Consider the following 26304-nt stretch of genomic DNA (forward strand, 5'->3'; position numbering starts at 1 on the left):
AAAAAAAAAAAAAAAAGACTCCCATGGCCAATGTGACAGAAGTCTAGTGGCTAAGCCATCTGAGGTCAGCTTGTTCCAGCCCTCCTCTTAGAGTTACACTTATTTATTTATTTATTTATTTATTTATTTATTTATTTATTTATTTATTTATTCTGTATACAGTGTTCTGTCTGCATGTATGCCTGAACACCAGAAGAGGGCACCAGATCTCATTGTTGATGGTTGTGAGCCACCATGTGGTTGCTGGGAATTGAACTCAGGGCCTCTGGAAGTACAGCCAGTGCTCTTAACGTCTGAGCCATCTCTCCAGCCCAAGTTATACTAATTTAAGATCCTCCTCTCTTGGCTGGGGATGTGGCTATTGCAGAGGACTGGCCTGCCATGTTCAGGGTCCTGGGTGCAATCACCAGCACCATGCCCATGCATCCACAAAGAGCAACCCACCTCCATGGTGTGATCAATTGATTTCACAAGATGAGTTTTTAAAAGCAACATGCATTTGATTTAGAAGACACCCTTTACATACAGATATCCTTTAAAACTCACTTCTGTTGCAATCCCAGCTTGCTTCCTTTATTTTTTCTGGCCTTCCACGGGGAGCATTCAAAGAGGCTTCAACTTGAAAAAGCAAAAGGTCAAGAACAAATGGAAAACGTGGGTGACAAAGTTGTAAAGCCAGAGTTCATTAAAAATTTGACAGAAAGAAGTCTTCTAACATTTGTGTGCCCACAAAATAGCAAGATGTGTACAGCTTTGAGCTTGTAGAAGAAACTACATGGGCTCCGTACACACCTTCCTCCACGCAGGCCTGGGCTCCAGCACAGCCAACATTCTCCATCAGGGTGGCACCCCTGGCTGGACCTGCAGTGGCATATCATAATCACTCAATGTTCGTGGCTGACATTGGGCTTCGTCTTCCTCATATATCCATGAGTCCAGATAAATATGACATCACACACAGCCTCATTATGGCCTTATATAGAGTGTTTGCATTGTCCCCTAAATCCTGTGTTCTGCCTGTGTAACTCTCTGACCCCCCACCTCCAGATCTTCTCACCATTTCCATTACTTCTGCACTTTCAAAAATGTCACAGAGTTGCCTTTTAGATGGGTTCTTTTTATTCAGTAATGGGCCTTTAAGCCTCTGGAGGGGTGGGTATTCCTCCATCTTTTTATGGCTGGGTAGCTCACTTCTTTGTAGTGTGAGGTTATATTCCATTATCTGGATAGTCTATGATTAATTTATCAATCAACCCTACTGAAAGACATCTTTGGGGCTTCCAGGTTTGAACAGTTCTGAGCAGCACTTCTCCAGTTATCTGGAGACAAGTTCTTTGGGAGTATAACATTTCAACTCTTTGAGCTCAATACCCGGGAACACACTGGTTAAACATATGGTAAGAGTGTGTTTGTTTTCATCAGGACCCACCCAGCTGTCTTCTAGAGTATCTGTGGTACTTTTGCAATGCCATGGAAATGTGGGATGGTGCCCATCACTCCGCATCCTAGGCACTGTAGGGTGGTGTTGGTGTTGCATGGACAGTGGCATCTCTCCTTAAATTTGCGTGTCCCTAATGGCATGAGATGTGAAGTATCTTTTTATACATCTGTTATTAATATATGCACTTCGGTGAGCATCCATTGAGGTCTTTGGCTCATGTTTTTTTTTTAATCAAGTTGTTTACTTTCTTGTTGTTGAGTTTTGCTGTGTTGTGCTTTCACGAAGGCCAACATGTTTGAAAATCTCTTTCAAGAGTTCTTCTTTGACCCATATTATTTACAAATCTCTGTACATGTCACACGATGGCGATTTTTTTCCAGTTTCAACTTCAAGTTGGTTTCCACTGTGACCCGAGAGCACACGTTCTATGATGCCTGTTCCTTTCAGCCTGTTAGGCTGGCAAGAGTGTTAGGTACAGAATTACAGGTGTACTTTTGTTTTCATGTCTCTCCACATTTAAATATTTTGCTGTGCCCTCTTCTTTCCTTCCTGGTTACTGAGAATAAGTCAGATAAAACGTTCATCTTTGTTCCTCTGTAGGAGGGGCATTATTGTACTTTGACTTCTGCCAGAATTTTTCTTCTTCATTGATTTTTCTGTAGCTTGAAAAATGTGGCTGTTAACATTGTCTTGCTGGACGCTCTCTGGACATTTGGGTTCTGTTTTAATTAATGTCTGACACTAATTGCAGGGGAAATCTGAATCATTATTGTTTCAAACATTTCTTCCCTTCTTTCTTTACCCTCCTTCTGGTATCCCTGTAACATGTATTTGTACCTTTCATAGTTGTCCTTGGATAGCCTGTCATATTTTTTTTCCTCAAACATCTTTTATTCTCTTTGTTTTTTAAGTTCTGGAGATTTCTGCTGAGATATCTTTAAACCCAGGGCTTCTCTTCCCAGTCATGCCCTGTTACTAATAAACCCATCAAAGTCATTCTTCATTTCTGGTGCAGGGGTTTTGATCCCTATCGTTTCTTTCTGGTTCATTTTTAGGATTTCCATCTCTCTGTTTACACTGCTCATCTGTTTCTGCATGTTCCCTACTTGATCCATTAAGACCCTTGGCATGTCTTTCCTAGCTGGTTTAAATCCCCAGCCTGGCAATTCCAACATGCCTGCCACATCTGATTGCGATGCTTGCTCTTTTTCTTCACATGGCTTGTTTTGCCTTCTGGCATGCCTTGTAATTTTTTTTCTTGATAGCAGAACATGGTGTATTGTGAAAAAAGAACTGCTGAGAACAGACTTCTAACAATGTGGTAAGAAGAAGGCAAGGTGGAAGCCCCACAGACCTTCGCTTATTTATGTCTCGGGTTTTGTGGTCTCCGTGCCTATGCACTTAGACTTACGTAGGTTTTAGTCCTTGAGTGACAGAGTAAGTAGGAGTGTTAGGCCTTTCCTCTTCCCTTCGCCAGCTATCTGTCACTATACCCAAGCAAGTTACGATCCTGTTCAGTTTCTCCTGAAGATATGCCTATTAACAACAGAGCATTACAGCATATGATAAAATGGCTTGTTCCCCCTCCCACCTGCTAGAATGAGGGGATTTTCCTCTTAGTGTTTACTGTGGAAACCTGGTCTAGCTCCTACAGGTAAATTGTATAAGATTTCTAGTCATACAGTCAAGGAATTTTTATTAGAAATAGCTTGTTTTTCCAAAATGACATTTTTGCTTTTTTTTTACCCTCAAACTACAATATTTCAAGTTGCTCTGCATCCTTGCCAGAAATTGGTATCATCAGCCCTTTTAATTGATTTTATCAGTTTGTGGTATTATCTCAGTATGGTTCAAATGTGCTTTACCCCCTGACAAATGGCTTGGAACATGTTGTTTGCCATGGTCATGCCCTCTCTCATGAAGCTCCTGTTTAATCTTTTACCTTAATTTTTTTCCTTCTTATTGAGACACAAGATATATTGTGACACACACACACACATATATATATATATATATGTCAATTCTTTTGCAAGTATTTTTTCTAGTATATGAGATATCTTTCTTCATTTTCAGAACAGTGTCATTAAAGAACAGAAACATTACATTTTGACCAAGCACAATTTATCAATACTTCCTTTTCTAGTGGCATATGTGTTTATGTGTGTGTATGTGAATGTATTATGTATGTGTGTATATCTATGTGTGAATGTGTGTGTGTGTATGTTGATTTGGTGGGTTTATTGGGTTTTGGTTATTTTCTTTTGTCCTGAAATAGGTTCTTTACAACCTCCCCCCTTCCCAGCTTCATTGTGTAAAGGCTTGTATTAAATATATTATGGAGTTTCGGGCTACAAATTTTGTATGAAGGTTGGAGAGATGGCTTGGCAGTTATGAGTGCTTGCTGCTCTTCCAGAGGTCTTGAGTCGGTCCTAGCACCTGCGTCCTCAGGTGGTAGACAAGCACCTGTACTCTGACAATCCCTTCTACATTCCATGGTCACCTGCACAGACTCACACAAAGACACGCATACACATGTAACAGAAAATAAGATATGTCTTTTAAAAATGTTATTTAAGAGTCTAAAGGGAGCTGGCGAAGTAAGAGTTCTTCTTGACAGTCTTAATTCACTGGTGTTGGGTCAGCCCATTTTATTCTCTGTACAATGCAGGTAATCACACTCTACACGGAGCTACTTCATGTAGAGGTTGAGAAATCCTGTAGAGGAGACCAAGACATCTCAAGTATAAGTGTGATCATTACTAATTATGCTAATTTTTAATTAAGACTGCTCCCCTCCAAATAAAGACTGCTCCAAAAAATTCCAGAGACAACATCAGCAAGAAGAGGTCCATTGATTTGTATTGTTGTGCATATATATTAATCATAATTATCACTTCAGCAGTCTAGGTGGTTCACTTCATGGGTGTTTATTCCATTAGTGATCCTTTATGTGCTATTCTAGCAATGAAGAGTGTATGTTATAGGCCACCACCCTTCTGTGATGAAATGTCATTATTTTGTGTGGTTTGTAATTCCTCTCCTAAGGGAGAGTCATGGTTTCAACATATAGCATGCTAGCTTAAAACCAGGACTGGGAGAAAATGAGTTGAGTTCAAACGCCAGATTTCTTTTGCATCCTGTGAGCAGGTGTCTGAAATGGAAGCAGTCACCGGAAGTGAGAAGGTCATTTCATAAAGCAAATCATTTCTCTTGTAGGAGTTCTTCCTGCCTCCCCACGGTCTAACAATTCATTTGTCTCTTGTGTTTTCTGAGAGTTGTCAGTTGGGTCTAGGTTGAATCATATTGGGACAGATTTCCTCAACACACATAGCAGTATGTATTTCTGTTAGAAGGTATGTGGTTGGCTCTCTTTCATTGTTACTTCAATACTCCCTGGATTATTGTTATTTGGATTCATTAATTCATTACAGGATGTCAAATGGTGGAATCCTATCATGTTTTAGCAGAAATGCATCTCTGAGAGGGAATTTCCTCTCACCTCATGATTTCTCGGTGATAAAATTTACATAGGAAAGACTGGATGAATGCATGGCTTTTCATAAATATTATTGAAGTATTCTCACCCTCTTAAGTTATTTCATCAGATTTTTTATTTGGTTTTATGACCCCAGAAATTTGCCTCATCTTATTTGAATTGCGCAGCGCTGGTTCTCAGATTGCCCTGCACTCAGCTAGTGGCAGTGTCTTCCCGACGATGCTTGAGTCTTTCTGACGCAACATCCTCTGCTGATTTCCTAGGGGTGCTGCAGTGGACAAACACAAATTCAAATCGAGGGACTCAAAGCAGCAGCAATGGATTGCCTTCAGTTCTGGCAAGATGTCCCAAGTCAGGATGCTGGTAGGGGTTCTCAGAGTGAGGTTCTCAAGATCCTAGAACATAGAACATGAGGCTGTTCTGTAGAGAGGAAGCCTCTACTGTTCCCCTCACTCTGGCCATCCCAGCTATCCTTGATTTCCTCAGATATTTCTGTAACGCTCCGGTCTCTATCTCCGTCATTGTGTGATGACCTCTCTCTCTGAGCCTAGCTCGGAGACTCAGTTTCTCTTCCTTCAAGAATCCAGTCACTGCATTAGGGCTCACCGAAGATATCATTATTGATCATCTATAATTATTGATGCTACTTCCTAAAAAGGTCACACTCATAGGCACCAGGCATTAGATCTTAAATACATTTGAAGAGAACAACATTCAACCCTCAACACCTGCTGTATTGTAAGGCTAAATGGTGCACTCGCTTTAAAATTTTTCGTTAAGATGAAGAATCAACCTTTTTAAGCTGGAAGTGATATTTAGGGGCCTCACTTGAAAACTAAGAAAAACAGATTAAGTAGTTATTACTTCTAGGCCTTTCCAAAGGACAGATAGCAGAAACGAGCTTATTTCCTACAGATAAAACACACTGTAAATTCAGAACTCACTTCAAGTTCAAATTCAAGGTTCCAGAACATAATCCCATGAAACTATCATAATTACTCTGGCTGAACAAAGTCCTGCTTCTCAACGACACAGTTCTTTTATTTTAGTCCATAGCCAAGGCACAGGCGAAAGTCTCAGAATAACAAAAGAATATATATCACTGATACGATTACTGCAAACGGTTTAAGATCTTAAAAGTATTGTTGCAATCCTTTTCCCTCTTTGGCATGCTTGATGCCCTTCAGCTTCTTTACATGTAGCTATGTCACCATATCTGGGGCAGTCAGGGTCACTGATTTTCATTTATCTGAAGAATATACTTCATTCATTTGGGATATTTGCATGCATGTATGGCTATTTACCACGTGCATGGTCTGTGCCTGGTGAGGTTTGAAAAGGTTTCCAGACCCCCTGGACCTGGACAGCCATCCAGTTGTGAGCTACCATGTAGAGGCTGTGAATCAAACCTGGGTTCTCTACAAGAGTAGCCAGGGCTCATAACTACTGAGCCATCTCCCCAGACCTTATTTCTAATTTTTGAATATTTTTAAGAGACACTATTTTTAAATTTACAGAAAAACTGATGAAAAGATACAGGAATTTTGACTACATCCCCTGTCCCTACCCATGCACAGCATCTCTTGTCATCAGCACCCCTCCCACGGTGGTAAACTGGTGACTTCATCAGTGACGGCCATTGTCACCCACCACAGCTCACATTAGTGGAGATCCTTGTGGTATGCCTTCCACAACCATGAACAAATGCGTAAAGACATGTATCCAGGCAACCGATAGTTTTAGGTTTACAGGATTTCTAAGGGGTGGGGGTTGAGATAGGGTCTCATTATGTAACTGGCTAGCCTGGAACTCACTATGTAGACCAGTCTAGCCTTGAACTCACAGAGATCTACCTGCCTCTGCAGGTAGAATGTTGGAATTAAACGTGTGCCCCACCACACCTGGATGGAGCTGGTATTTTTAGACATTTGGTCTTACTGTTTTTACTTTATATGTGTGTTTGAATGTGTGTAACGTGTGCAAGAGCCCTCAGGAGCTAGTACATGGTGATAGTTTCCTTTGGAACTGGAGTTACAGATGGTTCTGAGCTACATTTATAGGTGCTGGGAACCGAACTTGGGTCACCAAGCCCAGCTGTGGAGTCTTTCATCTCAAAAGGCTGTTGGATTGTATCAAATACTCTTCTGTGTCTATTGAGATACTCGTGTAGCCTCTTTTCTAGGTTTGTTTGTTTTGTTCTACTAATGTGGTACATTACAGTATTTCATTTTCAGCTGGTAAGCCGACCTTGCATTGTTATGGTAAACTCTACTTTGTTATGTTGTATACTTTATATATATAGTCAGGTTTTGTTTTTAGTATTTGCTGAGAAATTGGTGTGTTTATATTCACAAGATGTACTGGTTGATATTTTATTTTCTTGTGAGATCTTTCTTTGGCTTTGGAGTTAATGGAGTCATAGCATCACAGAATGAACTGGGAATTATTCTCTTGTCTCCCATCATCTAGAAGTAACTTTCCACTTCACACTATACAAAGAGATGGGCATAATTTTGGTCTTCTCAGTTTTTAAAAAATCGTTATTTTTGTGTGTGCACAGTTGTGTGTGTGGATGTGTGTGTTGTGTGTGTTGTGTGTGTGGGGGAGTATGTATCTGTCTGTGTCATGGTACATGTGAGATCGGATGGCAACTGTGGAAGTCAATTCTCACTTTCTATCAAGTGGTACCCAAGGATTGAACGCAGGTCAGCAGACTTGGTAGCAAAGCACCTTTACGCGCGGAGCCATGCCATCTGCCCCATCTTCTCACTTCTTACAGTTCTGTGGTACTTCATTGAGTAGATGTGCCTGTGTTTGTTCGGCCAGACTCCTATTTGAATTGCTTTCTGTCCTTGGCTATTAAAACTTAAACTGCACTGAATTATCCTAATAATGAGCGCCTCATATTTTTGTCTGTATTTCTGTAATATAGATTCCCAAACGTAAGATTAATGAGTTAAAGAGTAAACACATGTGGAACACATTTGAAATTGTCCAATTTTGCTCTGTAACTATTAAACCATTTTGAAACTTTTTTTAAAAAAGCCACTATTTATACAGTCTTCAACATCAAACTACTTTGCACAATTTTTTTGTCACCGTGGTAGCCATATTTCCTGAAAATGGTTGATTGACAGTTTTTTACCTTACAGCATTCCATTATACACGAGTTTCAGCCTGCTGAACCGTCCACATCTTTAGGTTATTCATTTGTAAAGTAACTGAGCGTTGTCTTGTTTCTTGAGGATGTGCTATTTAAGGGTCTTGAAACGCTTCACAGTTGACGGAGGAAGCACATTTTCCCCAGCTGGACATTTGGCTTTGCACCATGCTTGTGGCTTTTTTTTTTTCTTTCTCTGCAAAAAAAAAAAAATTGATTTTTAATTTTTGTAATCAATCCTCTTGACTTCATTTCTGAGTAGAGGGCAAGCAGGGGAATTATTTAGAAAGAAGAATTTTGATTCTGATTTGGAGGAGCCCCAGTTCAAGAACATCACTAAGGCCTTAATCTTGTGGCTTCTCTCAAAGCCACTGACACTTCTTTGCCTCCATCACCAGTATCAGCACAATCACTATCAGATAAATAAATCGCAGATTTCAAAGTCGCCTCTTCTAACTTAGAGACAGTTTTCCTGTCCGTCTTTGTTGGCCTGGGGGGGGGGGGGGGGGGGGGCATGAAGTGATGAGGTGAGAATCCAGGCAGGAAGAAGGACCTGACCAGAAAAATCCCTCGGGTAAAACCAGGTTTCTCCTGGCCTTACAAAAATATGACTGACATATAGATATGCTTCTAAAATCCATGCTGTAAATAGTTTTTTTCTCTAACTATCAACTGTTATATCTGGCCTTCTGTCTTCCATTCAGGTTTCCGAGGACCACTGGGGACACCACAGCAACACTGGGTGGTGGCATCATCCATTGCTGTCTCTAGTCGTAGCTCATCCGCAAAACCCCCACTATGCCTTCATAGCCTTCTCTTAGAGATGCCTCATGCCATTCACCAAGACTTTTGCAGAACTCTCTTGGCATCTTTAAAGGACCTGCATGGCGATTTCTGCACCATGGATAGTACTGTATTTGTTTTTCGTTTGGCCTAAAGGCTGTAGAAACCCTACCTACTCACTATATAAAGTTCACAGGAGTCTGGAGTTCCCAGGCTTCGTGCTCTCTGGTTCCTTGGCAAGGTAGCTCAATTCTATTCATTTCACACTTTTCAATTTAAACCTTATTTTTTTTTTTAAAGATGGGGTCTCACTATGTAGCTGTTGTCTTGGCTGTCCTAAAACTTGCTATGTAGCCCAGGCTGTCCTCAAAGTCAGAGATTATCCCTCCTCTGTCTCCCAAGGGCTGGGATTAAAGGCACACAACACCATACCCAGAAAAATTTAAATTATTCTTTTAAAAAGCAAGTACTTGAAACAGAGTTTCAAACACTCAGTAACATACTAGTAATGTCTTCCTACCACCTGGCTTTAACGTAAATGTCTAAAATACATGTTTTTAAATTAACTGCAAAGATTTACTGAGAGCGACTTTCTGCGAGAGACAGAGTCCTATAGCATGATATATAAGGGCTGGCACACACCGAAGTATAGATATACAATGCTTTCCATGTAGGTTTTAACAGATGAGAATGGATCGCCTACTTTCTTGTGATTGTTTTCCTTACTCCCGTTATTTGGTGGCTGTCCTATACCTCTGCAGAGTTTGTCTTCTGCCTTCATTTCATGGCTTACAATAGGGGATACATGGGACATAATTTCAATGTTTAATTGGCCCCAAACATGCAGTTGGTCTGGGAACATTGTTGTCGGTACTCAGAACACAGAGAAAGGGTCTTGTGTCTGGTTATAATTTAGAAGGGGTCCCGTTAACTTTAACACAGCCCTCGCTACCGGGTTGTGCTGAACCTCCAGGAATTTGAATTTTTATCTCTACAGAGAAGTTGAAAGAGCCAGAGTGTAAAAGCTGCAAGCAGGTTACAATCCTGACAAATTAGTTTCTAATTATTTTGCCCCAGGCTCTGCCCATGTTGCATGCAGAGAAGTTTTTACCAGGACACTTTGGAGAGTTTTGTTGCCTAAACCCATTTAATTTAAAACAAATGGGCCCATGTGATTATCTCAACCACAAATACGTAACACAATGTGTAATATATTTAAAAGGCAAGAGGAAATTTGGTAATGGAATTTTAAAACTGTTTGAAAGGAAGAAACTTTGGGGAGAAAGAAAGGAAGAGGGGACTGGTGACGCCAGTTTGATTGTTTTCAAACACCACCACAGCTGGACTTGAATTTGTACAATAAGAGAGCATGAAGCTATAAAGGATGCCGGCAGGAATCTAAGTGCTGGGATGCCACATGGAAAAATAAAGGGCAAGGCTTCAGATGCCCAGGGAACTGCAAAATTCCCCCACTCTCCATACGCTTCATTTTTCGTGGGGTCAATTTTCTGTCCAGGAAATGTCCAGGTAGGATCTTTCCACCTCCGGCTTGGATGGCGAAGGCTCATGCTGTGCTTCTCACTCGCTGCTTCTGTGCTCTGTGGCTTCCTAGCAGGTCTGTTTGCCATAGAGAGCAAATCCTAAAGTATTGATAAGACACCAAGCCTCACCAAACTCTTCGTATATCCCAGACATTATTCTAAGCACCCCGAGTCGTCTCATTTCATCCACAGAAACCCAGTGACACTGGTACTCCTGGAATCCTACTCTTGCAGAGAGGACTAGAGCAGACTGCCGAAGGTAGAGGCATAGGGAATCTCATTCTTCACCATTACACGATCTGTCCTTCCTGGCGCGCTAGCTGTCCTACGAGTGCGTTAGGTAGTGAATGGACTTTCAAAGGCCAGCCGCTCCTGAATGAGTGTGCAGGACTTAGTGTTTCAGAACTATGTAAAAAGCCGGGTCCTTACAAAGTGTGACAACTGGCATTTAAATAATTCTTTTATATGTGTGAAGTTTGGCCTGCGGATGTAGCTCAGCTGGTAGGGCACTTGGCTAGCATCTCTGAAGCCCGAGGTTTAATTCCCCATGTTGTATGAACTAGGTGTGGTGGTGCCTAACTCTAACCCCAACATTCGGGTGGTAGAGGCAGAAGGACCAGAAGTTCAAGGTTACTGACTAAGACCTATTTTAAAACTACGTCAGACCCTATCTTAAAAACATGCGTGCTGTGTAATACATCTGTCACCAGCAAAGTAATGGATTCATTAGGTAAAATACATGAAACTACCCATCTTTTGATGTATATAAAGTCCCGCTTTGTGCAGGACTATATATATCTAAAAATTTCACTACTGATTAAAAGAAAAATGAGATTTCTTAGAGCTCTAGCCATTTGTCCGTCCAGTCTGCAATATTCACTAAGGGTTAACCGAACTCAAACCTACATCAGTCCTAGGGGCACAAGCCACACACATGAATCTTGCCCTCCAGAAATTCTGTCTTCAACAGAAGACAGACAAACATAAAAACAGTTGCCATTAGCATCAGATTAATGCAGTCCTGGAGTTCTGAATAAAATATCTGGGGATCCTGAAGAAAGGATGTGCGCAGAAGCCTGGCTGGAGAAGGCAGGGTGGTCTTCACACAGGAGGCGGGGCTGAGTGAAGCTCACGCTCTGCCTGCAGACAATGTGAGACGGCGTCCAAGGGACAGAACTTCGGAGGCTAAGGAACGGCACATGCGTGTTTTGGGGGTAGCCGTGCAGACGAGGCAGAACTGCGGACGTGTTACTTAATGTCACGGGTATGCTGAGAAATGCGTCATTAGACAATTTCATCATCGCAGGACGGTTGCACAGCTATTATAAACACACGATCCATGTGGCTGCTGCCGACTGGCCTTCTGCATGACAGCGACACCGTTCTTCATTAAGCAGAAGCCGGGGGCTCTAAAGTAACAGAGAATCATCTGGTACAGGAAATACATAAGCCAGGACCATAAGCATTTGCCGTCACATCCCGCTGTGTTCTTTTAAATGGCAATCGCAGAGGGTCGTGGATACGCATGCTGTTGCTGATGCGCGGATGAGGCGTTGCCCTGTTCAGTTGCAATGGCTATGGTGGTGTTGGGTAGTTGGAAATTTTAAGCTTGATTTTAATCTTCAGGGGCCACCATCACATACAGTACTCACTCTGAGCCAAGCTGTCCTTATGCACCAATGACACACAGCTATCCAGGCATGTCACTGAAAAGCTCTATGTCTTAGGACAAGTTACTTTTCTCAATGCCAGTGTTCTAATTTGAAAAGTGGAGAAAACAATAATGACCTCATAAAATGATCGGGAAGACGAGCCACACATAGCATCTGTTAAAAGCCCAACAAAATGGTGTGTAGAAGCACCTAGCACATGGTGGCTACTTTTAGACTTGTTTTTTTTTTTTTTTTTTTTTTATTTCACTTCCCTGTTGACCAGCACATCCATCTCTGGGTCATGATCAGGGAGGTTTCAGGTAGTTCTCATGAGAGCAGTGGATCATGGGTTGTGGCTGGGTGCTGGTATTCTTGCCTTGGTAGGAGATCTGTGACTTTTAAGAGCCTGCGGCTTTTTGTCAGGCCACAGCGTGGTACGGAATTTTCCCAGAAGTCTGTGATATCTGCTTGTCATCTTGCAAGTGTGTTTGTGAGTTTCGAGAACAAACTTGTCAGCACACAAAAGTTCCCAGATGGCTTCCTTGAGGACTTTTGAACTCTGCCGTCTTTGATTTGAAAGTTCCCAAGAGATCTAAGAGCAGATTGCGCATTGCATCCATAAACGTGGCCATGCAAAATTGAGCAAATCATTGGCTCAGTTCAGCCCATCTCTTCACTACAGATCTCAACATCACATCTGACGCCGTTGACTGAGCCATGATCCCAGCCTTGCGAGCTCTGCAAACTCCTCAGCAGAGTCTCAGCCAAGAGTAGCCTGATTCTGAGTGGCGGTCACCACCTCAAATACACAACCTCATTATAAAACCCTACCTGGGAAGTGGGTGCCATGCTGGTCCTCTTCCACTTCATCGTCGTGATCTTTGAGTGGTTTTATTAGCTTCGCCCACAGTTGTAATGGATTTGAGATGGCATTTAAGAGCTGCAAATACCATGGTCCCGGGCCACAAGCACCCAGTAAAGTCAGCCGTATTAAATAAGGCTTACTGTAACATGCCTCCCTGGCCGACTTTCTACAAAGAGAAGCTAAAAGGAAGAGTACCCACACTTTTGCATGTGGACCAGTAACCACAAGAGGGGAGAAAGACTCCAAGTCTTTACATCTGGGGTACAACAAAAAGTAGAGCTAGGTTATGCGGGGCTCTCTTATCAAAACACCAGGGGCCCTGTTTTCAAAATGGCGGACACTACAAAACCTGGGTGGAAGTTCCTCTTGAGAGACTGAAGCTGCTTGTTGTGTTACTTTTGTTTCCATTTGTTTGTTTGTTGTTGTTGTTTTTAATCTCTAGGCAAGATTCACATTGCCCTATTGTCCAAAGGGTTAACTGCAGATTCATTGTGAGGTGAAATGTATTCAGTTGTTCAAATCCTTCCCCTGCCAGCTGTGTTCTGGATAACCTTAGTGCCATCTGACGCAATAAATAGCAAAGCAGTTGGGGTAAATCCAGTTGTTTCTTCCTTTCTTTTTTTTTTCCCACAGCATCTTTCTTTGTAAGTATGTCAGATTTTTAAAAAATGAGGCTCCATAAACCACATCATCACAGAGTCCTGTTGTCCTCCCATGAGGGGATTGTCGTTCCAAACGCTTGCCTTTTTGGCTCTTGCCTTGATGCGACCCTGGGGGCTGGTTAGAATGACTAAAACCAATTTTGGCACTAGATCACCTTGTGGTTGAGGTGAACTGGGGATCTTGTTTTGAAGAGGTTGGAGCCACTCACCTTAGGTGCTTAAGGAGAGAGAGAGAGAGAGAGAGAGAGAGAGAGAGAGAGAGAGAGAGAGAGAGACCTTTGACCTCCCCAACCCTGAGACTTTGGAAGCTCCTAGTTGGTCACACACACAGTCACAACCATCTTGGCAGCCTGAACCCCCTCCCCCACATCCGTGGAAATTCCTAGAAGTGGAAAGGCAAACTCAGCCCCAGGATGTTGGCAGGATCCGGTGTGTTACTAAAAATGGGGCTTCATGGATGGAGACTTGAGAGCCTTAAGAGAGAGAGAGAGAGATGAAGAGAGAGAGAGAGAGAGAGAGAGAGAGAGAGAGAGAGAGAGAGAGAGAGAGAGACTCCAGAAACTTCAGTCGTTCTGAAGTCGTTGATTAGCAAAGACTGAAACGGGGTCACAGGAACGCTGCTTCCCACCGAGGGAGAAGCGGATCTCTCTGAAGCCCCACTCCTCCCTCCCATGTCAGCCAAGAGTGTCCCCGAGGACAGTTAGCAAACTGTTGGAGGGGTTTGGAGTTACAAACTTCAGAACTGTCTCCTTACGCCCCAGCCCACCTTCGCAGAAATTCCAAGCTCCCCGTCTCCTGGCTAACTGGGTCCTTTCCCAAACACTAAATAACGGGACGAGGGGAGAAGTCCGTTTCTCTTCCAAAACGCAGAGACGGAAGGCTGGATGACTGTGTCCCCAGCCTGGTTCGTCTCCAGCCCCCTGGCTGATACCTACTGTGGGCCTGACTGAACACGAGTAAGACAGCGGTCGTCTGTGACAACCTCCCTTATTCCCCCGCCACGTTTCTCTCGGCCAAAACTGTATTTCCCAGTACCTCTCTCGGGGTTCCAAACGAGGAGCAGAGCGGTTGGATCATTTGATTAGCTCTTTCCTAGAACAGGGAGCCTCCCAGCTCTGTTTTCTTCCCAGGGAGTGCAGGACAAGGCCCAAGAATGGGGCGCCTTATGGGGACGCTCCCGAAAGAGAAACAGCCCAGAGCTGGCCTGGATTTGCTACATGTGTCCGCCTGGCTATAGCAGGTAGAGACCTGCCAACCCTTTCTCTCGGGTGTACATCCTCCCCAGGAACACAGCTTCCGGGTGGTCTTTCTGCACCTCTTCTTGGGAGGAGGAAACTCCCAAGATCACCTGCTTGAGTTTTCCTCCTCATTTGTGGTTTTCAAGTGCATAACGTGGCAAGGACTTGGAAGCTGCAGGCCGGCAGTACCAGCTGTTTTCACATTGTTGCACAATGACTTCTAGGTCTTTTTTTTTTTTTTTTAAATCTTGCAGAACTACAGCTCTACACACATAGAATTTCTACACATAGAACAAAAACTTCCCATGACGGCCCCACCCTCAGCCCTGGCCACTATTATACTCCTGTCTATGGTTTTGGCTGTTTTACATAATTCATACAGAGCTCAATTATGGCCCAGTGATAGATCTCTTGCCTACTATGTGTGAAGCCCTGGGTTTGATCCCAAACACTGGGAGAGGGAAAGTGTACGTGGCATATAATATTTCCTTCCTGTTGTGGTTTATATCACTTAGTACAATATTCTGGAAGTTCTTCTGTGTTGCAACAAGAGACAAGATGTCTTTTTAAAATGGAATAATATTTCACTGTGTGTATACATTGTGTCTCCAATGGGATTGGTGGAGGAATTCTTGGAGGTTGTCTAGTTGTTCTGGAAGTTGTTCTCAGGAAGCCTGAAAACTTGGTAACGATAGTGAATACAGACTGGAGTGACAGCATTCAGGGTCCCTTTGATTACTGCAGATCTGGAGGAATTTTACCGTTGCTCTATTGTCCTTAGGTCCGAATTCACCAATTCACAGTATCCTCTCCTCTCCATTCTTCTTGTTTGTTTTGGTTTTTGGTATTTTTGGGACAGGATCTTTCTGTATAGTTCTGACTGTCTAGCAACTCACTCTGTAGACTATGCTGGCCTCGAACTCACAGAGCTCCATCTGCCTCTGCCTCCCAACTGCTGGGATTAGAGGTGTGCACCACCACTGTCTAGCAAAACCCTCTCCGTGCTTCTAAGAGATGAAAACACAACTAATAGAAGGAACAAACTGTCACCAACACGTCACTGTGATTGAGTTTGTCAGGGACTGACCTTTGGGGAAGATGGGTAGAGCGTTGGCCGAGGACCCAAAGAGAGATATACAGAAAGAAGAGCTGGAGAAAACCAACAACTTCCATTTATTTCCTAGTTTTTCTAGAAGCAGTTCTGCAAAAATTTCAGTTGAAAGTTCATGAAAGGTTGTGTTTTATGAATTATCTACTTTAGGAAAAATGGAGTTAAATTATTCTTGATACCCAGTCTTATATACTTGTTGCGTAATACTATTTTAAGGTGTGTTACTTTTGCTTATTCTCTGGAACAGTTGTTTCATGATGCAAAGATGTATCTGGTTAAATAAAATTCACCTGCTGTCAGGAGGTTGTGCCAGCAACTAGCTGACAGGAAGCTGTAGGGAGGAGCCAGGTGGCGAAGGGTCTTTAAGGAGGGGGGAGGAGAAGCATGAGGGCTTTTGGAGAGAAGCGAGGAGGAAAGGTGAGCTGCTTGCTGTTCAGCCTCTCTGGCAGGAGCAGAATTCCACCTCAAACCTTGGCTCTTGAGTTCTTTAGAGGGACAGAGATTTAGATAACTTCCCTTCATAGCTTTGAGTTGGTGTCTGAGGGAATTCCCTCAGACTGGGGCTCTTGCGGCCTACCTGCTACAGAGCGCAGCACAGTTGCTGTTGCTGATTTGGTCAGGCAGGTCTTAAACTGCAGCAATAATATAAAAAGAGGACAACATATATTGGTACCAAGCTAGAGACTGTAGTAAGGGAAGGAGCTACTCCTAAATGTTTATCTGTCTTCTGTCCCAATTAAGTCCATGTAGATCCTATGTGACGTCATAGTGTCAGGACTAGTCCTCCTCTCCTAAGGTATGTGTGAGCTCAACTAGGGAAGAAACACATCATTATTTGGATTTGGAAATAAGATACTGAAAGGGAGTTACTCCGTTCATAAATTGTTGAGGGAATATCTGAGCACTAAAATTGTCAAGTAGATAGTCCCTGGTGTTAGTTCAGATACTTTTGGATGAAAGAAATAGGAATCGGCTTGATTAGTGGCAGCCAACTGTGTGTGGTGTAAGTTGGTATAAGGATAAGAGCATCTCATGGAGCCCAAAGCAGGAAGATGGCCCAGCCTGAAGGATTATGCTTGGGAGTGTAGCACAGATTCTAATTGGTATTAATAAAAACTCAGAGTCGGCTATCAGAGGGTGAAAGTTAGCCAATCTCTACCAAAGTTCAGACCAAAGGAGCAAGTCTGTCCTCAGACTGCCTCCTCAGACTGTGCTGAGCTCCTGTCTCCTCCTGCCCAGCCATATCCCTCCTGTCTCCATCTCCCACAGAGATCCACCTGCCTCTGCCTCCCCAGTGCTGGGATTAAAGGTGTGTGATCCCAAGTGCTGGAATCACTTTTGTGTGAGCTCAGTTTCTCTTTTAGACTGGATCAATTTCGTGTAGCCCAAGGTGGCCTTGAACTAACAGAGATCCCTCTGTCTCTCAAGTCCTGGGTGTGTGCCACCACAGCCTGGCCTCTGGTGGCTTCGCTCTGCACTCTGATCTTCAGGCAAGCTTTCTTTGTTAAAACACAAACAAAATATCACTACATGGGAGCCATGACTGAAATTTGGTAACAAATTCTGCCTCCAGTTTCCACTGCTCTTAGGCCACGTGCTCCTTCTCTCTCTCTTTCACTGGAGACAAGCTTTCTTTGACTTCTCTGGCCAAATTGCCGAATGTGACTTCCTATGGCTTCCGAAACAGTACACTGTCTTCCCAACACATGAGGATCCGCTAGCTATCAGTCTGAATTCTTTGGAAGAAACACCCAACCGGTCTCACTTGGCTCTCAGTCTACAGTGACCTCATGACTTCTGGACATAGAATCAGCACCCTGTCCTACAAAGGAGGCTGTAGCGGGGAGAGGGAGAGTCTACCTTGGGCATCAGCTATACTTTCCAAGAGAAGGGAGCATGGTCTATATCCTGAGCTACACAGCTGTCTATTCCAGAAGAGAGCAAGTCAGAATTTTCTGGGTTTACGAGTTGTAACCTGAATGTCCCTAAGTCTCCTCAGCTGAGCACACAAATAGAAGTATACTAACAGCAGCTGAACACGGGCTTGTTCATCTGCACTCGTGAGTGGTCCGCTTTAGTTGGATGTAACACTCCTTACCAAGAGCCCTAGAACCCCACTAAATGTGATGGTCTCTGACAATTTTCATAGATACACAATACACACGGAAAACTAGATTGTTGTTGTTGTTTTGTTTTTTGAGACAGGGTTTCTCTGAAGCTTTGGAGCCTGTTCTGGCACTAGCTCATGTAGACCAGGCTGGCCTCGAACTCACAGAGATCCACCTGCCTCTGCCTCCCCAGTGCTGGGATTAAAGGCATGCGCCACCACTGCCTGATGACAAAAATTAGATTCTTTTTAAGAGTGACTGTAGTAGTTTGAATGACAAATGTCCCCCACAGGCTTCTGTACTCGAACACTTGGTGCCCAGTTGGTGACACTGTTTGGGGAGATTATAGAATTTTTAGGATGTGGAGCCTTACTGGAGAGAGTACATCACTAGGGTGGGTTTTGAGAGTTTCTAGTCTCACTCATTTCCAAATCTCTCTCTCTCTCTCTCTCTCTCTCTCTCCTTCTCTCTCTCTCTCTCTCTGTCTCTCTCTCTGTCTCTCTCTCTGTCTCTCTCTCTGTCTCTCTCTCTTTCTCTCTCTCTCTTTCTCTCTCAGTGTGATGAAATGCATTCAGCCAGCTTCCTGCTCTAACCACCTGTTGCCATGCCTTCTGCGCCATTCTGGATTCACCCTCTGGAATGTAAGCAAAACAACAACAACAGAACCTCAGCTTCATGCTGGGCGGTGGTGGTGCACACCTTTAATCCCAGCACTTCGAAGGCAGAGGCAACTGGATCTCTATGAGTTCAAGGCTAGCCTGGACAGCCAGGGCTGTTACACAGAGAACCTGTCTCACCCCTCCCCCCAAAAAAACCCCCAAACCCCTCCTTCTATAAGTTGCAGTATTTTATCAGAGCAGTAGGAAAACAACTAAGGCAGTGACTGTGATTTTGCAGCTTACGCTTGTTGCCCTCAAGTAATCACTTATAATACCTGCTTTGTTTTCAAAAGGGCTCTGGTGTCTATAATGTGGTTCATGGTTTAGCTGTTCCCAAAGCACAGGTTTTACAATGTTGCCTAAGGCAAGGGGATATTTGTGAATCTTGTTTGGGATGCTCCATTCCACAACATTCTGTTCTGAAGAGAATTCTGATGATTAACTTATAAAACTAGATTAACCTAAGGGAGGAGTGGTTTTGAATTAATACAACCAAGCTAAGGAAAAGAGCTGCCTCTTCCTCTTCATCCTTCTCTTTTTGTCTGTGTCTTCCTCTGTGTTGATTTTCTTCCCCAAGACCATCTTCATGAGCCTGGAAATATGGCCATTTCTTACCAGCCCTAGATACATGTCTTAAGCTTCTCAGCAGAAGAATTCAGAACTCGTTTGTTAGGAAGCCCTAAGAGAAGAACTTGTAAACTGTGCTGCTGTGTATGCCCATCACTGGACCAACTTCAGTGGACAGGGTAGTCCACTAACATCCTAAGACAAGAAGGGGAGTGTTGATACAGGCAGAAGCCTGAGAATGCAGTTGGCCCAATATATTTCCCTTCTACAGCTAAGACTTTCTGACTGCGGCAAATCCCTACTCTCCTTACGTACATGGGCTTGATTGATTGCTGTGAGTTTGGTTGGTTGTCAGCTGTTCCCCTGACCCCCTAGCAATAAACATAGATTAAGCCTAAGCCTATTATTTCATATATTAACAAAAACAATCAGGTTTGGTGAAACAGGTACACTGCTTGGTAACCCTGTTCTGAGTAAATTTTTCAGATTTGGCCAGTCTCACAAATCTTCCATTTGTAACTGAATTCAGGGTAAAGAAATCCCCCACACCTGTTCTCACTGTCTTGCTCTCTTTCCCCTCTGTGTGTGTATTCCAGATGTATCAAGGTGTTTATGAAACTGTGAGTGATTCCAGCCCCCAAAGGTATTCATGGAAGAGATAAGCTGATTGATTTCTGCCTTGACATACGTATACTGTCTTCCCAATTCACAAAACATTCCACATTGTTTTCGTATTACTCATTAACATAGAGAATTTTTTATTGTTTTTTTTGTTTATTTGTGGCTGTGCTTTGAGTGTGCCTCAGTAAAGTTAGGAAATTTCAAACCTGCCCAAGAATAGGTTTATGCCTATTGTAGGTCCATGGCCTAAAGGGGTGGTGGTATGTAGGTTGATATTTAAGGTCCTTTCAGCCTTCTGGTTCTAAGGTTGTACTGGCTAGTTTTATATCTGCTTGATACACATATAGCCATCAGAGAACCTCAGTTGTTGAGAAATGAATGCCCCCATAAGATCTGACTAGAGGGATGCCTGGAAGACATTTTCTTAATTAGTGACATGAGAAGTCCCAGCCCATTGGGGGTGACACCATCCCTGGGCTGGTGGCCCTGGGTGCCTTAGGAAATCAGGATGAGCAATCCAGTAGGTAGCACCCCTCCACATGCTCTACATCAGCTCCTGCCCCCAGGTTCCTTCCTGCTTTGAGTTGCCTCTGATTTTCTCAAGGGACTGTGATTCAAGCTATGTGACCCAAATAAACCCTGTCCTTCTCAAGTTGCCTTTGGTTGTGGTATTTCATCACGGCCACATCACTCCTAAGATAAAGGATCTTTAAAAATCATTTATTTATATGTATTGCTGTTTTATCTGTGTGAGTATCTGTATACCACATGCAGGAGTTACACACAGTTGTGGGCTGCCATGTGCGTTCTGGGAATTGAACCCAGGTCCTCTGGAAGAGCAGTCAGTGCCCTTAACCATAAACCATCTCTCCACCTCCTTAAAGCTATTTTTAGAGATTTATTTTATTTTTATTTATACGTATATCTGTGTGTGTGCACGCACACATGCACGCACGTGTGTGCGCGTGCGTGTGTGTGCGCGTGTGTGCGTGTACATGAGAACATGGGTACCTTGGAATCCAGGAGAGGGAGCTGAATCCCTTTGAGCTAGAGTAACAGGTAGCAGTGAGCTGCTCATAAAAAAAGCAGAAAGTATTCTTAACCACAGAGCCATCTCTCTACCCTGGTTCTCAGTTTTATGAAGAGCAGATGAAGTCGGTTTAGTTTGTATTTGATATCCACCTCATTTAAACTTGCTTTTATCTCCTTCTTAAACATAGTTTGGAATATTATCATAAAGAGTCTAATGAGAAGCTGGGAAAAATGTGTTTTCCAGTACAGGAAATAAAGTTCTAGATAGCCAAGCCATGAATGGCTGAGCTCCAGACTCGTTCAGTGGGGTTAGTGTTGTATATCCATCATGTTTGGAAAAGAGCCATGTGGTTGTGTTGCTGACAGCTGGGGCATCCCTTCACTCAGAGCAGAGGGCACCCACCCTTGAGGTGCTGGGGCATCCCCTCACTCAGAGCAGTGGGCACCCACCCTTGAGGTGCTGGGACATCCCCTCACTCAGAGCAGAGGGCACCCACCCTTGAGGTGCTGGGGCATCCCCTCACTCAGAGCAGTGGGCACCCACCCTTGAGGTCGTTCGCTGGGCTCACACCTTCCTGAGACCTGGTCCCAACTCCCAGAGCCAAGTCGAGAATTAGTCAGCGGACTGACTGGGTATACCAGATGGCAATCTGAGATTCCTCCTCAGCTGAGGACACACATCAAGGCCTGACTTTTCCGAGGCTACACAACTCCTGCCAAGAAGTAATTTTGCCACAGCTTTTGAACATATGATGCAAGTGGGTTTTTTTCCCCCTGTAAAAAGTACCCATTTCAAATTTAAGTATTTTTGTTCAGAGGGATAAAAGAACAGACAACAAATACATAAGCCCCGACACGGGATCTGTTTGTGACAGAGGACCAGTCAGGTCTCGGTCCCTCTGCTTCATCCCTGACTGCCTATGACTATGTAAATGAGCACAAAGGGGCTTCAGATCTGCGTAGTAATGAAAACAGCAAAGCCTCCTGGGATTAATTATATACAATAGTCACTAGCCTTTCCCCCCACTCTGAGGTTGGAATCGGGGGTCTTGAGCATGTGAGGCAAGCTCTCTATCACTAAGTTATGTCCCCTGCCCTTGCCAGTCCAGGTCAAATTTGAACTCACCTTCTCCTGCCGTCCACTTCTTGGAATGTGGGATTATAGGTGTGACCCACCATGCCTGGGGCAGCGTTCATTTTCCCTCACCTCTCATCAGACTGGCTTTCTTATTTATTTATTTATTTATTTATTTATTTATTTATTTATTTATTTATTTATTTATCTATCTATCTATCTATCTATTTATTTATTTATATAATCAGTTCTTGGGAAACATACTTATTAACTTTTAGGCTGCTTCTAGGAAATCATCTGAATTTTAAAAAAGCAAACAACAACAACAACAACAACAAAACCCAATCTTTGTTCTTCTGCTAATTTTCCTAAGAGAAGCGCAAACCTGAGACAGAAACCCAACAAAGATTGCACGCTCGGTGCCCAGCAGGCACCCCCAGCTTAGAGTAGTAAATGCGGGGGGGAGGGGAGGCAATTCCAAGCCGTTAGCCGGGTCTTGGCTAAATGTCAGCAATGTGTCCACTGTGCACCCCAAGTCTCCCCATGAGCACCTGCCTCCCGCTCGGCTTCCTCCCCACAGCTACGAGTCCAGTTAGGAAAGAAGAGAGAACCTCCCTTTCGCGTTGTTTCTCTGGAATTAGGCTTGCCAGGCTTTTCCAGTGAGGTCTGTCCCTTCATCCGATGGTCATTGTATTTTCTGTCCCCCTGCCTCTCTCACCCTCACTGCTGAACAATTTTACTGAACCATCTTTTGGCGCCAAGCTTCTACTCCCCCCCCCCCCCCAGTTATAGCAGCTTTGAGTTCTCATTGGCTCACGCATAAAACAGCCTGCATTTTCACTGCAGATGGGAATCAGGGGAACCTTTTCCAACCCCATCACCTCTGGGCAAGATCACCATCAACCTGGGCACCTCGCAGGAGCTCGGAATCCAGAGCCTGATTGGCAGGTTGTTTCACTGTTGGTTCTTCAAGCACCAATCAGAATGGGCTTGGTATGTGATGCACGCAAGACGCATGCCCGGGAAAAGCGTGGTCTGGCGGATTCTACTTTGACTCTCCAGGCCATATTTTGGGAGCATCTTGGGTCTCTTTTTATCCTGCTTCTCTGGTTGGTGAGTTTGGGCTAATGACTGTTCAACCCCTTCCACTCTCCTGAAGAAGCCACCTCAAAAGGCATTTTCTCTAGTCTTTGAAAGTTTCCTGGGATGGGGTTTTGCCTCAGCAGAGGTCAGGCCCTGCCATTTGGGCAGCAAATGTCAAGTTGAGTTTTTGAGAAGCATGAGGAGCCTAGCTGTGCTCTCTAGATGGGGTTTGGTCACCAACAGCCCCGCATTCTTCTCCCAAGCTTAGGCCTCCTTTGTCTAGGCCAAAGCACTTCAGAGCCTGGAAAAAAAGTGACCATGTCCCTTGTAATCCAGTGCCACCCTCATCCATGAAAAGAGGGGAAGGGAGGGAGGGACATGACTTCTGCCATCACTTCTTGGAAGGACCTGAAAGACAAGGAAGTGACATAGGAAAGAAACAGACTCCTCACAAAAAAGAGAGAGAGACTCGAATAAACATGGGAAAACTGGGTCTTTGGGGTTTTCCCCTAGGACAGGGGTTCTCAACCTGGGGGTTCAGGTTGCAAATCAGATATCCGGCATATCATATTTACATTGCAGTTCATAATAGTAGCAAAATACAGTTGTGAAGGAGCAATGAAAATCATTTTGCAGCTGGGGCTCAGCACAACGTGAGGAGCTGTATTATGGGGTGGTACCACCAGAGTGGTTGAGAACCAGTGCTCTAGGGTACGGTAGGTGTGCCAAGCAGGAAAGCCATCGTCAAGGTCGTCCACAAGGTTTCTCCTGTACCTTGTGGGGTTGTGTGTGTTTGGTTCTGGGTTTTAAACAATGGCACCTTTCATAATTAATTCCTTGTTAATCTTACTAAAGGCAGTCACCTGTTACAATATTTCTTTATACTGTTTACCCGGGGGCAGCTGAGTTTGACTTACATGCATGTTTTGGCGTTCGCTGGAGGGCAGCAGACACTGGGGGGGGGGGGCGGGGGTGATGAGCAATTTAAAATCTTCCAGATGCAAGCGATTAGCCCTGCAGGAGAGATAAGAGATTGTAGGTGGAGGCAGGGAGCACGCTCCATCATTGTCAGGGCCAATCCTAAATCAGAACTCTCCACCTTCCAGAACAATCTCAGGACATTTCAACTCAACTCCATAGCTTGGGTTCCTTCTGTATCATTCAAATCATACACTCTTGAGTGTGGGCCAGGGGATCAATACGGTAACAGTGGCCCAAGTTCTCTTGGTTTATAGACACACCAGACTGGAAATGTGGCCTAGACAAAGGGCAGTCAGCCGTGGTGCCTGGACTTTCTTGAAAGAATCCAAATGCTTCATTACTTAACGAGTGGCCAGATGCGTCACCCTCACCTGGAACGTCTTCCAAAAACAAAGCATTTGGCCGACCTCAGGTTCTGCTCTCTTCGAACTGTGGCTGGGAAATGTTTCTAAACTTTACTGTGTGTAGGAAACACCTGGGAGCCTGTTAAAATGCCGGTTCCGTTTTGGTAGGTCTGGGGCGCAGTCCAAGCGCTTCCATTTCTAACAAGCTCCCAAATGATTCGCCCGCCGCCAGTCTGTGGACCACACTTTGAGCTTCAGCGCAGGGCTTGGAACAGCAACAGAAGGAAGCTGCTCAAAAGACCAGCGCTCGGACGGGAAAGCACTCTGTGGGAATGGGGTGTGTACGGGGGCGGGGAGCACACAGAGTGTCTTCAAGAGTCCGAAGGACACAGAAGAGACTCTGTATGTGAGGCTGCTGACCCAGACCTGCCGATAGGAATTGCCACCGTTAGGAGATCCCCCTTGCTGGGAACTCCCAGGAGCTGCCGAGTGGAATTGGCATTGAACCACAAGGGGAGAACCATGTCGACAAGATTCTTTAGCGATTGGAACCCTCTTTGTGTCCCAGCCCAAGTCACGCTTGAGAATAAAGAGACTGGCCATTTTTATCACTTACTATCTAAAGGAGCGAATCAGTCTCTTTACGCGCTTCATGCTGCAATTTAAAAATATTCATTTCCCATCAAGTCCCTTCTGAGGCTTATGTGTTTTTTTCCCCCCCACAAATGTTTATGAAGTACCTGCGTTGCACTCGGCACCATGCTAAGATTTAGAGTTGAATGTCTAGAAACTCACAGGGTTTCGGCCAGCAGCAGAGTTGCAATCTGATCCTACTGGAGAGGATGCTCTGGCCTGAGAGAAGACAGTCATACTGGCACGGTGCTCATAAACGTCTTAGCCATTCTACGAATCCCACGCCTAACATCGATTGATGTCCGCTTCAGAAACAAGACCATATATGATTCATTTGGAATCAGGCATTGGAAAAGCCAGTGCTGTTACTGGAAGGAATCTGACACCACGGAGCTACTCTAGGATAAAGGCTAAGTACACAATGCTGTGGAATGAAATGGCAGCCGTGAAGGGTATTGCATGACTTTGTTGGGCTGCAATACCATAACCAATTTGAGAGTTTGGTTCTGGGCAGGGAACATAAGGATGTGAGCTTGACCCTTTGAGCAGCAAATTCCTAATATAGGAAGACTCTTGCTGCGGCACCTGGGAGGTCTTTTCTATCCCACCCTCTGAACTAGTACGATTCCCAGAAGAACCCGCAGACATCCTATAAAAAGTATTGCCTCCGACTTGGGTCAGGCAAAGGCTTTCCCATTTGTCAAGGCTGGGCTCACCTACTGTCAAGTCAGGGAGGCATTTTGGCCAAAATGAACCATAGGACCAGCTTCAGGAAAATGTGCAGCGACAGCATCAGAATGACAAGCTTGACTGAATTAGCCTCCGCAAAAGCAGAAACAAATTGAGCCAGTCATTTGCAGTAGTGATCAGGAACCCTGTGGGAAAGTCATCATCTTCTCCCCCTTGCGAAGATGTGTTAGAATCCGCAGCTCACCGCCATTAAATGCCTTGTATAAAGTTACAAGGGTGTAGGTTTTAAGTGGAGAAGAATAAATGTTTTCTGGGTTGGTGTACCAAAACCTCATCCAAAACCTTGTAGAATTGAAGTTAATGGGGAGGGAAATGAGAAGGTACTAAGAAACAGAAACTGGAGAGGGGGGAGCTGTCATTATAGCTGGTGGTGTATATGCAAAAGGAAACAAGCAATTGCCTCCATCTGAGGGGCCTCCTTGTGTGGGCACAGAATACGCGATGGGAAGCTACAAAGATGATGGAAGATGGAGCTCCTCTCGTCAAAGGATTGTGCAGTAAA

The 26304-nt window shown here is 44.1% G+C and overlaps 1 long non-coding RNA gene across 1 annotated transcript in view; it reads right to left on the minus strand.

Annotated features, from left to right (window-relative positions):
• LOC126507980 (uncharacterized) overlaps window positions 1-14739 on the minus strand; it is an 18343-nt gene extending 3604 nt beyond the window's left edge. The window contains exons 1-2 of the long non-coding RNA XR_007593680.1: window positions 14636-14739; window positions 8083-8291 (exon numbers count right to left, since the gene is read on the minus strand). This is a non-coding gene — a long non-coding RNA (uncharacterized lncRNA). The remainder of the gene's footprint in view (window positions 1-8082; window positions 8292-14635) is intronic.
• Window positions 14740-26304: the final 11565 nt, after the last annotated feature.

The sequence above is a fragment of the Alexandromys fortis genome, unplaced genomic scaffold (assembly GCF_014885135.2).
Source record: "Alexandromys fortis isolate MF-2015 unplaced genomic scaffold, M_Fortis_MF-2015_v1.1 scaffold_73, whole genome shotgun sequence".
NCBI classification, from domain to species: Eukaryota; Metazoa; Chordata; class Mammalia; order Rodentia; family Cricetidae; genus Alexandromys; species Alexandromys fortis.